Below are 12,486 nucleotides of genomic sequence, written 5' to 3' on the forward strand. Positions count from 1 at the left end.
ATTGACTATATTCCCTATGCTGTACATTACATCCCAGACTTGTTTTATTTATACCTGGAAATTTGGACCTCTTATTCCCCTTCACCTTTTCTCCCCTTTTTAAAATTTTCAATTACATTTGACATTCAATATTATTTTATACTAATTTCAGGTGTACAGCATATGATTAGATATTTATATAATTTAAGAAATGATCCCCCTGATTAGCCTAGTTGTTATTTTGTTTTTTAGATTCCACATATAAGCGAAATCACATTGCATCTGTCTTCCACTGTCTGACTCACTCCACTCAGCACGGTACCCTCTAGGTCCATCCATGTCGCTGCAGATGTCGAGAACATATGCCCTTCCATGGCCGAGCAATATTCTGTTGTATATATATACCACTTCCTCTTTTTCCATTCTTCTATCGACAAGACATCCAGGCTACTTCCACATCATGGCCATTGTAAACAATGCTGCAATGAATATATGGATGCACATGTCCCCTTGAAGTAGCATTTGGATTTCTTCAGATAAATACCCTGAAGTGGGATTACTGAGTCCTTCATTGTCTCTTATTATAGCCTTTTTTTCCCCTTCCCTTTTCCTTATGCTCCCCACCTCCCAACTCCGATTCAAGCTGTTCTCAGACTAGTTGTGGAGAATGCAGCCCCCTGGCCCTTGTTGGTATTATGAGCATTGCACTCTGCCCGGCTGAGGCAGTCAGTCACCCGCCATTGGTTGGCTGCTCATGGCAGCTCATGGCAGCCCACGTCAGCCCAGTTCTAGGTCGAGCCATTGTTCACAGTCTTAGCTGTACAGGGGCAGCTCACTGGCCCATGTGGGAAGCGAACTGGTGGCCTCGGTGTGAGGAGCACAGCACTCCAACCACCTGAGCCACCCAGCTGCCCCTAGCCTTTGTTTTTTTTTTTTTTTTCTTTTTTAAAGATTTTATTGGGAAAGAGGAACAGGACTTTATTGGGGAACAATGTGTACTTCCAGGACTTTTTTCCAAGTCAACTTATTGTCCTTTCAATCTTAGTTGTGGAGGGCGCAGCTCAGCTCCAGGTCCAGTTGCCATTGCTAGTTGCAGGGGGCACAGCCCACCATCCCTTGTGGGAGTCGAACCGGCAACTTTGTGGTTGAGAGGACACGCTCCAACCAACTGAGCCATCCGGGAGCTCAGCGGCAGCTCAGCTCAAGATGCCGTGTTCAATTTTAGTTGCAGGGGGCAGAGCCCACCATCCCTTGCGGGACTCGAGGAATTGAACCAGCAACCTTGTGGTTGAGAGCCCACTGGCCCATGTGGGAATCGAACCGGCAGCCTTCAGAGTTAGGAGCATGGAGCTCTAACCGCCTGAGCCACCGGGCCGGCCCTAGCTTTTGTTTTAAAGTCTGTTTTGTCTGGTATAATTATTGCTATTCCAGCATTTTTTGTACATTTTTTGTTTCTGTTTTCATGAAATATCCTTTTCCATCCCTTTACGGTCCGTCTGTGTGTATCGTTCAGTCTGAAGTGAGTCTCTTGTAGGCAGCATATATTGTAGAAGGGGTGTTGCTTTCTTATCCATTCAGCCCTCCTATATCTTTTGAGTGGAGCATTTAATCCATTTACATTGAAAGTAATTGCTGATAGATATGTAGCTATTGCCATTTTATTGTTCATAATTTTGATCTTTTTCTTTCCATCTTAAAGAAGTTCCTCTAACATTCCTTGTAATATTGGTTTGATGATGATGAATTCCTTTAGCTTTTTCTTGTCTGGGAAACTCTTTATCTGTCCTTCAATTCTAAATGATTGCTTTGCTAGGTAGAGTAATCTTGGTTATACGTCTATGTTTTCACTCACATTGAATATTTTGTGCCAATCGCTTCTGGCCTGCAAAGTTTCTGTTGAGAAATCAGCTGATAATCTTATGGAAGTTCCCTTATAAGTTACTACTGTGTTTTCCCGAAAATAAGACCTAGCCAGGCCATCAGCTCTAATGCATCTTTTGGAGCAAAAGTTAATATAAGACCTGGTCTTATACTGTATATTATATAAGACTTTACTTATAGTAAAATAAGACCAGGTCTTATATTAATTTTTGTTCCAAAAGATGCATTAGAGCTGATGGTCCAGCTAGGTCTTATTTTTGGGGAAACATGGAGGTTACCTTTCTCTTGTTGCCTTTAGGATTCTCTCTTTATCTTTAACCTTTGGCATTCTAATTATAATGTGTCTTGGTGTGGGCCTGTTTGGGCTCATCTTGTTTGGGACTCTCAGCACTTCCTGGACTTGTAATGTCTATTTTTTTTTTTTTTTTTTGCCAGGTTAGGAAAGTTTTCAGTCATTCTTTTTCTTTTCTTTCTTTCTTTTTAAAGATTTTATTGGGGAAGGGGAACAGGACTTTATTGAGGAACAGTGTGTACTTCCGGGACTTTTCCAAGTCAAATTGTTGTCCTTTCAATTTTGGTTGTGGAGGGCGCAGCTCAGCTCCAGGTCTAGTTGCCTTTGTTAGTTGCAGGGGGCACAGCCCACCATCCCTTGCGGGAGTCGAGGTGTCGAACCGGCAACCTTGTGGTTGAGAGCTCGCTGGCCCATGTGGGAATTGAACTAGCAGCCTTCGGCATTAGCACGGAGCTCCAACCACCTGAGCCACCAGGCTAGCCCCTTCAGTCATTATTTCTTCAAATAGTTTCTCAATCCCTTGCTTTCTCTCTTCTCCTTCTGGTACCAATATGATGCAAATGTTATTGCGTATCATATTGTCCTAGAGATCTCTTACACTATCCTCATTTTGGGGGATTCTTTTTTCTTTTTGCTGTTCTGATTGGGTGTTTTCTGCTACCTTGTCTTCCAAATCACTAAGTCAGTCCTCTGCTTCATCTAGTGTGCTGATGATTCCTTTTAGTGCACTCTTCATTTCAGTTATTGTATTCTTCATTCTGACTGGTTCTGTTCTATGGTTTCTCTGTCCTTCTTTATGCTTGCTATCTCTCTGTTGAAGTTCTAACTAAGATCCTTGAGCATCCTTATAATCATTGTTTTGAACTCTCTCTGGTAGGTTGCTTGCCTTCATTTCATTTAGTTCTTTTTTTTTTTTTTTTTTTGAGTTTTCCCCTGTTCTTTTATTTGGGATGTATTTCTTTGTTTCCTCATTATGGCTGCCTCTCTGTGTTTGTTTCTATGAATTAGGTAGATCTGCTATGTCTCTGTAATGATGAGCAGGGGAAAAACAAGAGGAAGGACAAGATAGAGTGGGACTAATTAATTTATTTAGCAATATCTCATCAACTTATTTAGCAACATACAACAGCAAAAGACAAAGGCAATTAAAAGAATATGCTAATGACAGAACGTAAAGGCAGTTAAGACTAAACTATATACATTGAAAACAATGTCATGTCAAAAGAGTACACATACACACAAGTTTAAGAGATCCCAACATATGTTTACTATTGATCAAAAATCACTTGGCTAAATATACCAATAACATCATCAAAAGCAGTAAATAAATTTTATAGGATAGCAACTATTACAGTAGATGTCAAAAGCTCACCAAACTGTGGGAAAACAACAGTGGAAAGGTCAGGAATCAAAACCTTGTCAGGTCTGTGGCTGGAAAACTGAGGCATCTCCTGATGTTGCAAGCTGCAGGCTGCGTACTGCATACATAAGTTTCCAAAATGCTAACAAGTTTCCAAAAATGTTGTCGCTGTTCCGTTGTTGTTGTTGTTGTTGTTGTTGTTGTTGTTGTTGTCATTTTTGCTGGAAGTTACGGCATCTCCTGATGCTGCAAGCTGTATACAAGTTTCCAAATGCTAACAAGTTCTCAAGAATGCTGCTACTGTTGCCGTTGCTGTTAGTTGTTGCTTGGAAGTCCCGGTGTCTCTTGATGCTGCAAGCTATAAGCTGTACATAAGTTTCTAAAATGCTAACAAGTTCTCAAAAAGGCTAACTTGTGGGGAACAACACTGGAGAGGTCAGGAACCAGTCAGACCTCATTAGGTCTGAGGATGTAAGTTAGAGCATCTCCTGATGTTGTAAGCTGCATGTTGTATACAAGTTTTCAAAATGTTAGAATAATGAAGAATCACCAATGACAAATGACAAAATTTTTTTCACTGTCAACTGAGTTCTGTCTTATATATTTTTTCAGGTGTACCCCAGAGACAAGCTCCTTGTTCCTGCTTCCCCCTCAGGGAATGGCCAGTTCTGGGAGGGTTCGACAGTTACTATGATAAAAATATTGTTTAACTGGCTGTAGGGCCAGTTTATTCAGACAAACAGTATCTACTGTTCTCACCTGGGACCATTGGCCCAAGGCCTTTCAAAGCCTGGCAATGTGCCTGTCACGTCATTCTGATATAACTGTTACTTTTTAACCTCATCTGTTGATGTGGATGAAACAGACAAAAAAACTCTTCATCACCTCATATCTTCCCTGCCAGGAATGAGACGAGGGAGAATTTTCTTAATCCTAAGCTAACCATCACCTCACATGCAGTTTCTCATGTGAGGGAACAAAAAGCTGACAGACAAAAGCTAACTGTCACCTCACATGCAGTCTCTCATGTGAGGGAACAAAAAGCTAACAGACAAAAACTGACATCAGCCAATGAAGGCAAATTTTCCTAATATCTTTCCCATAGTCTCCCAGTTTTGGCCATGTGGCCTTATGTAGTAAGTGCCCTGTGGGGCTCTGGCACAGTCTCCCTGGTCACCTGCATTGGGTGCTCCAGGCATGTCCCTTGTGTGGGTTATATGTGCCCTCCTGTTATAGTTGAGCCTTGATTGCTATTGGCGTGTCAGTGGGTGGGATTGACCCTCAGGCTGATTGATTGGGTGTGGCGTTTGGCCACATTCACAGCTTACAGGCTGCTGTGTGGGGCTTACCCCACTGAGTGGGATTTGCCCCAGTGGACTCTGGTGCCTGTTGAGACCATCCGTTGGGTGTAATAACTATGTGATGCCAGATAGATACTAGATTTATAGAGGCAATCACTTTGTAAGGTATATAGATATCTAATCGCTGTTTTGTACTCCTGAAACTAATTATGTCAAGTATAATTATTTCAACTATAATTGAAAAATAAAAAAAATCAGTCATAAAAAATGGAGGCTCATATATTTTTTAAAATTTTTAATAATCAAGCTAATAAACTGTTAAGTATGTTCTCTACTCTTACCTTGACAAGTCTACTTTCATAACTACGAAATTGAAGAATGTGTGTAAAGCAACACAATTGGAAGAATATCAAAATGACTACATTTAATTATTACCATGTATGTAGTCATTCTGTTGGTAGACATAAGTAATAAAATAAAGACATGAATTATTTATAAATTAATAAATATACATGTTATAAAATTTGTTTTTCTTATCTTCATTTTAGGAAAGTCACTAATTATGTTGTTATAATAAAAATTTTCATATAATCTATGTTCTAGCGACAGTACTGGGCTAAATAATTTGTATTAAATGCAACTAACTATTCAAACTTGACAAAATTTGAATATATTTTCATAAAGATATCAATTGAAGTTAATATAAAATTAAAATAATTTTCATGCTTTCAAATGTTATTTTTCTGTTTAAATCATCTATTAAAATTAGTGTAAAATTCAAATTATACTGAATAAATATGAAAAATTATTTATAGAAAGCTGACATTTGAAATTTTAACTTTTTGAAATTTTAGTTAAATCTTACTATTTTTGTAAAAAATAAAACTATATGTAATTCAAGCATTTGGATGTCTATTTAGTTGTCAGTGTAACTTCATATGTCGTGCTTATAATGCATACATACACATACATACAAATTTAAGAATAATATAGATGGTTTAGTATGGGAAAATGTTCCTCAGCTGCCATATACAACTGTGGCCCTACTGGGAAATGATATGTAAGAAAATATGTAAGAAAGTATTGCTTTCATACTATCTGAGAGAGATTTGACAAGTTAATTAATTTGTCTTTCCTCTTACCTAATCACTATCACTGCTAAATTCTCCCTGCATTCCAAATATAGAACCATCTGTAGTTAGCAGCAACACAACCTATAAATCTTCACAGCATTTGGTCACCATGACCTTTTGTTTCAATGATAGAGAGCAAGAGGCATGGAGACGCAGTTCCTTCAGACCTGAATAGTGTTAATTATAACAGCAGATGTTTAGACTTATACACATGCCGTATATAGTAGGCAGCTCCCAGTGACCTCCACCTTTTGATATTCCTGCCCTGGTGTAATCCCCTCCCTTTGAGTGTGGTCTGGACCCAGCGACTTGCATCTAATGACTACAATATGGTGAAAGTGTAAGGATGTCACTTTTGAGATTAAGTTATAAAAGCCATGACTTCTGTCTTGCTGGTACTCTCTCTGTTGCTGGCTTTGATGAAGTAAGCTGTCACATTGGAGACGCCTACGTGGCAAGAAACTGAGGGTGACCTCTGCACAACAGCCAACAGGAAACTGATAGTTTCAGTCCAAAAACCTTTAAGGAACTGAATCCTGCCAACAACCGTGGGAGTGAACTTAGAAAGAGATCTTTCTTTCCCCAGTTGAGCCTTCAGTTGAGATCAGTGGGAACTCCTTGATTGCAGCTTTGTGAGAGACCTTGAAGCAGAGGATCCAGCTAAGGTTCTTCCAGATTTCTGACTCTCAGAAACCATGAGACAATAATGTGTGTTGTTTTGAGCCACCAAGTTTTGGGGTAATTTCTTACACAGCAATAGATAAGTGATACACTGTGCTAAAACTAAGCATCAGATCCTTAATAACAGAGATGTCCTTTCCAAATTTATTATTTTTGTGCTATGACATGTGAAGCCCTCTAAAATATGGAGCTCAAGGCAGAGTCCCTTCCTGCCTGGGTATAAAAGCAGTACTGGGACTAGTTAATCAGTCTTTAATTTTTTTTTTTTTTTTTTGCTTGCATGTTCCCTAAAAACATTTTGGAAAAGTATGTGCCGTTGCATACTTTTTACTTTATAGTTATTTTTTCCCTTGTGAATTTAAATAACTACAAAGAGTGAAAAAATTCTGATGTTTTGTAAATATTGACATTTTAAAATAAGACTGTTTATATTACTCTTTTAAATGTATCCAGTAGAATCTAAATGATATATCTGTTTGGTATTCAACAACATCCTTTTAAAACACATATGAATAAACTCTTCTTCAACAGTTAAACATTTTACATTATTTATTTTTCTCCACAAATTCATATTTCATTCACTTCCACTCCAGAATTTTATCCTAATTTAATGTATTTTATACTTAAAAGTCTTGTATTGATCTTCCTATATTTTTCTGCAACAAAAAATATTTTTTAAAAATTAAGGGTGGCCGGTTAGCTCAGTTGGTTAGAGCGTGGTGCTAATAACACCAAGGTTGCTGGTTCAATCCCAGCTTGGGCCACTGTGAGCTGTGCCTTCCTTAAAAATAAACAAACAAATAAATAAATACTAAATAATAATAATCTTTTTTTGTTTTTTTCTTTTAATCATAACACTGTAAACATTTAAACTCTTCTTCTGGATTGAACCATTAGGAATATCACAAATTGATCAAAATCATATAAGTATATTATAAATTTTGATAATTATTAAATATAAATCTAAATTTTATTTGCAATGCATCTTTTAATGGGTTTGTAACTAGTTTATGCATCACTAAATCATGTTGCTGGAATAAGACAGCATTCAGTATCAATTCTCTTTTTATTTTTTTCTTCATCATAGTAAAAGCTGCGAGTCCTCGTTCACATAAATAAGTACATAGGAATGGAAATACTTTTATTATAGCAATGACATTCACTTCTTTGAACATCTTCTGAATGATATGCCAAAATTCACATAATGAACCATCATTAAAGTTATTTTTAATGATATTCAAGCTGACAACTCAATTAGATTCTCTTTTAATTTTGCTAAAAGCAAAGAACTAGAAACCACCTGACTTGCTAAAGGATTCATTAGTCAATCACTAGAGCCATTTACTTTAAAAAAAAAAAAAGAAAAGAATTTCAAATTGTACTTTTGTTTGGCAACCCAGAGGTTCTTACATTTCCCTGCCTTGGGAGAATGGCAAACAGGCAGTTTAAAATAGGAGGAGAAAGATGAGGATCTGCAGAGGAGTTTTCAGGCAAATCAGTTTTAGGAAAAGGACATACAGAAGTGGAAGATGAGAAAATAGATACTTCATAACTGGCCGTGACCTCATACCCCTTCTAAGGTCTTTATGTACTTCTTGGGATCTGCACACTCCAGGGTGAAAAGCAGAGCAGCAGACTAGGGGAGTGTAAGATGATTGTCAGGCAGCAGTGAGGTCTACTTGAAGCTTACCATAAATTCAAGGTGAGGCCAGCCAGCATGGTTGTGGGGTTTCTTTCCCTCTGGATACGTTCCGCCACGTGAGTGCAGTGACAGACTTGGCAGAGAGTGAGGACTTTGCCAAGAGTGTGGGAAAGGATGAGGTATTAAGGGAGTCAAGGCTGAATGTAAAAGTAACATCAGGATTATTGGTGGAGTCCAGACAGGAAAGTGAGTGCTAAAATTTCCAGTTCTTAAAGATGAGATCTTCTTCCAGGATTGTAAAGTGAGAAGAGACGAAGGTCCAAGACCGAGCTGCTTAGAGCTCCAGTATTTAATGTCAGGATAAAGGCAGTGGAGATCAGGCGTCATCAAAGAGGTGGTGGGAGGGCTATCAGAAAAGTGTTGTTGGGTCATGAAGGCCACGGGACAAGTATCCCAAAAAGTGGAAGTCCACGTGTCATCTGCTGCTGGGAAATCAAATGAGAGGAGGTCTGGAAAGTCTGGCTGTATTTAGGTACGTGGAAATCATCAGGGAATTTAGGGAGAGTAAGAGGCAGAAGCCCAACTGGAGTCGGTTGTGAAAAACTGGTGGTAGCGGCAGGGATGGGCGCCACGAATAATAACAGCTCCTATTCAGATGTGAAAAGGAGGATGATAGGGTTTTTGTTTATCTCGGTTTTTTATTTGTTTTCATTATACTATTTGTTACAGTTTATGATATTTGTTAGCTTTCTTTGCTTCATCTGTGACTCTCCTTTCTTAAAACTGGAATCCAAGCTCTATGAGGCTGAAGACGGACGCTGTCTTGGCCAGTCTGTGCAGTATACTGGACACATGGACATATTGTTGAATGAATTAATGAATGAACTAATGCTAAATAAAAGGTTTACAAAAGTAGTCCTTCCCAAAACAAAAGTAAGTCTTGATCCAACGACAAATTCTAGCTTTATTTCTTCAAATACAAAGGCAATTTTAAGCTCTTTTGATTAAATCTTGAGAACTGCGCCTTTACCTCTCTTTCCTCATGCCCAACACCCCCTAAAGTGGGAGATAGGGAATAAAAAAGGCACAGGCCTACAGGGACAAAGAGAACAGGAGAAGAGGCAATATCAGGCAGGAGAAGCCAAGATTTTAGAAACTGGAAAACTGGCATAGCACAGAAAAGAGTGGCGGGCCGGCCGGTGGCTCAGGCGGTTGGAGCTCCGTGCTCCTAACTCCGAAGGCTGCCGGTTCGATTCCCACATGGGCCAGTGGGCTCTCAACCACAAGGTTGCCAGTTCAATTCCTCGACTCCCTCAAGGGATGGTGGGCCGTGCCCCCTGCAACTAAGATTGAACACGGCACCTTGAGCTGAGCTGCCGCTGAGCTCCCGGATGGCTCAGTTGGTTGGAGCGTGTCCTCTCAACCACAAGGTTGCCGGTTCAACTCCCGCAAGGGATGGTGGGCTGTGCCCCCTGCAACTAGCAACGGCAACTGGACCTGGAGCTGAGCTGCGCCCGACACAACTAAGACTGAAAGGACCACAACTTGAAGCTGAACGGCACCCTCCACAACTAAGATTGAAAGGAAAAAACAGGCCTGGAAGTACACACTGTTCCCCAATAAAGTCCTGTTCCTTTTTCTTATTGATTTGAAAGAGCTTTTTGTCTATTGGAGAGTGCTGCCTGTTATTTAAAAATAACTTTTGGAAAGTAAAAGCTGGAGGTACAATGTATAGATACCTTATTTTAAACCCAGGATCCTCAACTTGGTTTACATATATCCCAGGAAATACTTGTCAATGTGGCAGGGAACCGAGTAGCTGGGTTTTATGGCATCAGCTGAGAAGTCGGACTGTCTGGGTTTGCATTCCAGCTCTGCCCCTTGCTAGCTGGGTGACTTTGGACAAATCTATTGATTTTTTGACTCACTTAACTGTAAAAATAGGATAATAATAATCTCCACCTCACAAAGTTTGAGTCAAAGAACCTATGCCAAGAAAAAGTCGGAATGGAAGACCAAAACAAACAATAATGTCCTGTCATTTGGCTTTTAAAAAATCCTAAGGACACAAAAATATTTAAAATAAAGCCATGCAAATTATGAACCAGAATCCAGCAGGCACAGATAACTTCTTAACAGGCTGTATCAGTTAGCATATTTCTGTGATCAAACTACCCCAAAACTCACTGTAGTAATTCTGTGGGTCAGCAGTACGGGTTGGGCTGGGCTCATGTATGCAAATCTTTTAATTTCAGCAAGGCTCACTCATGTTTGATCAGCTGCTGGTCAGTTAGATAGCTCGGCTTCTGCAGGGTGGCTTGGTGTTGTTGGGGTGACAAGAGGAGCCTGGGACTCATGTCTTGTCATCCAGAAGAATAGCCTGAGCTTGTTTGTTGGTGGGGTTCCAGGCTTGAGAGCAGAAATGTACAAATCTGCCTGAGGCCTAGGCTCAGAGCTGGCACAGATTGCCTCCACCTTGTTCTATTGACCAAAGCAGGTCTCAAGGCCAATCCAGCTTCAAGAGTATAGAAACAAACTCCACCTTTTGATGGAGTAGCTGCCAAGGCACATTGCAAAAGTCCTGGATTCAAGAAGTGGTGGAGAATTACAGCCAATTCAACACCTAGACAGATAGAGGTTTGGGATACAGAGTGCAGGTGAGAGAGATAGCCAGCAACTAGGGGTGCTGTATAGATCTACAGACACCCCACAAGAGCCAAAAGCAATCTGAACACCTACCACAGCCAGAGGAAACTAAAACTTTTTCTGGTTTGTGCTGGTTAAGTAAAGTACTAACTCCTTTTCCTTCTCTGCATCTGGCTTCAATGGGAAGAATAGGGCACTGAGAGAGGCTGGAAAGAAATGCTCTAAGCAGCAGCCAGACACACTGCCGCTTTCCATGTCAAACCAATCTTAGCTTGCTGAGAGAAGAAACTTACCGTGTTTCCCCGAAAATATGACCTAGCTGGACAATCAGCTCTAATGCATCTTTTGGAACAAAAAATAATATAAGACCTGGTCTTATTTTACTAGACTATAAGACCAGGTTTTATATAATATAAGACCCGGTCTTATATTAATTTTTGCTCCAAAAGATGCATTAGAGTTGGTTATCGGGGTAGTTTTTATTTTCAAGGAAACAGGGTAATTTAAAATGAAGTTTAGAGGACTTTTTATTTTATTTTATTCTATTTTATTTTATTGGGGAAGGGGAACAGGACTTTATTGGGGAACAGTGTGTACTTCCAGGCCTGTTTTTTCCTTTCAATCTTAGTTGTGGAGGGTGCCGTTCAGCTTCAAGTTGTGGTCTTTTCAGTCTTAGTTGTGTCGGGCGCAGCTCAGCTCCAGGTCCAGTTGCCGTTGCTAGTTGCAGGGGGCACAGCCCACCATCCCTTGGGAGTCGAGGAATTGGACTGGCAACCATGTGGTTTAGAGCCTACTGGCCCATGTGGGAATCGAACCGGCAGCCTTCGGAGTTAGGAGCATGGAGCTCTAACCGCCTGAGCCACGGGGCCAGCCCCTAGAGGACTTTTTATACCAGAGATTGAGCCAATAATGCTTCCTCAGTATCATTCAGAGACGGTGGAAGAACTAGGCCACAGGGCCGATTCCAAGCGGCAGTGGGGAAAAGGAGAAAGCTGTTACCTGATTACAATCTACAAGTCCACAGGCGCAAAGTACTGCTTCAGAAGCAAAAAATACATAGATTGTAGTAAGTGCTATGAAATAAACAGCGAGAGCAAGAGAGAGAGAGAGAGAGAAAGCGAAAGTGTAGGGAGACACTGAGTTACTTGATAAGAGTGGCCTGGAAAGGGCTCCTGACGGGGACTGGAAGTTAGGAGAACGAACCAGTCAAAGCGTGTCAGGGAAAGGGAGTAGCTAGTGCAAAGTCTCAAGCAGAATTTTCTTTATGTGTCTGTCTAGAGGTTTATTGATTTTAATGATTTTTTCAAAGAACCCGCTCTCGGTTTCATTGATTTTTCTTTATTGTTTTTCTGTTCTCAATTTCATTGATTTATGCTCTAATCTTTCTTTTTTATATAAAATACAAAATAATCAACATTAATGTATAATGTTAGAGTCAGGGAGGGATTATCCTTGTGGGTAGTGATTGGAAAGGAGTGAATGGGGCCATCCGATAAGGTAATATTCTGTTTCTGGATCTGGGTGGAAGTTCACTTTGTGAAAAAAAAATCAAGTTGTATATTTATGATATG

At 40.0% G+C, this 12,486-nt stretch overlaps 1 non-coding gene across 1 annotated transcript; it reads left to right on the forward strand.

The window, feature by feature from the left end:
- The first annotated feature begins 7,317 nt into the window (after positions 1-7,317).
- TRNAI-AAU (transfer RNA isoleucine (anticodon AAU)) lies at positions 7,318-7,391 on the forward strand. The gene has a single exon. It is a non-coding gene; the product is annotated as a tRNA-Ile (tRNA).
- The last annotated feature ends 5,095 nt before the right edge of the window (positions 7,392-12,486 follow it).

This window comes from Rhinolophus ferrumequinum, chromosome 3, assembly GCF_004115265.2.
Source record: "Rhinolophus ferrumequinum isolate MPI-CBG mRhiFer1 chromosome 3, mRhiFer1_v1.p, whole genome shotgun sequence".
Classification (NCBI taxonomy): Eukaryota; Metazoa; Chordata; class Mammalia; order Chiroptera; family Rhinolophidae; genus Rhinolophus; species Rhinolophus ferrumequinum.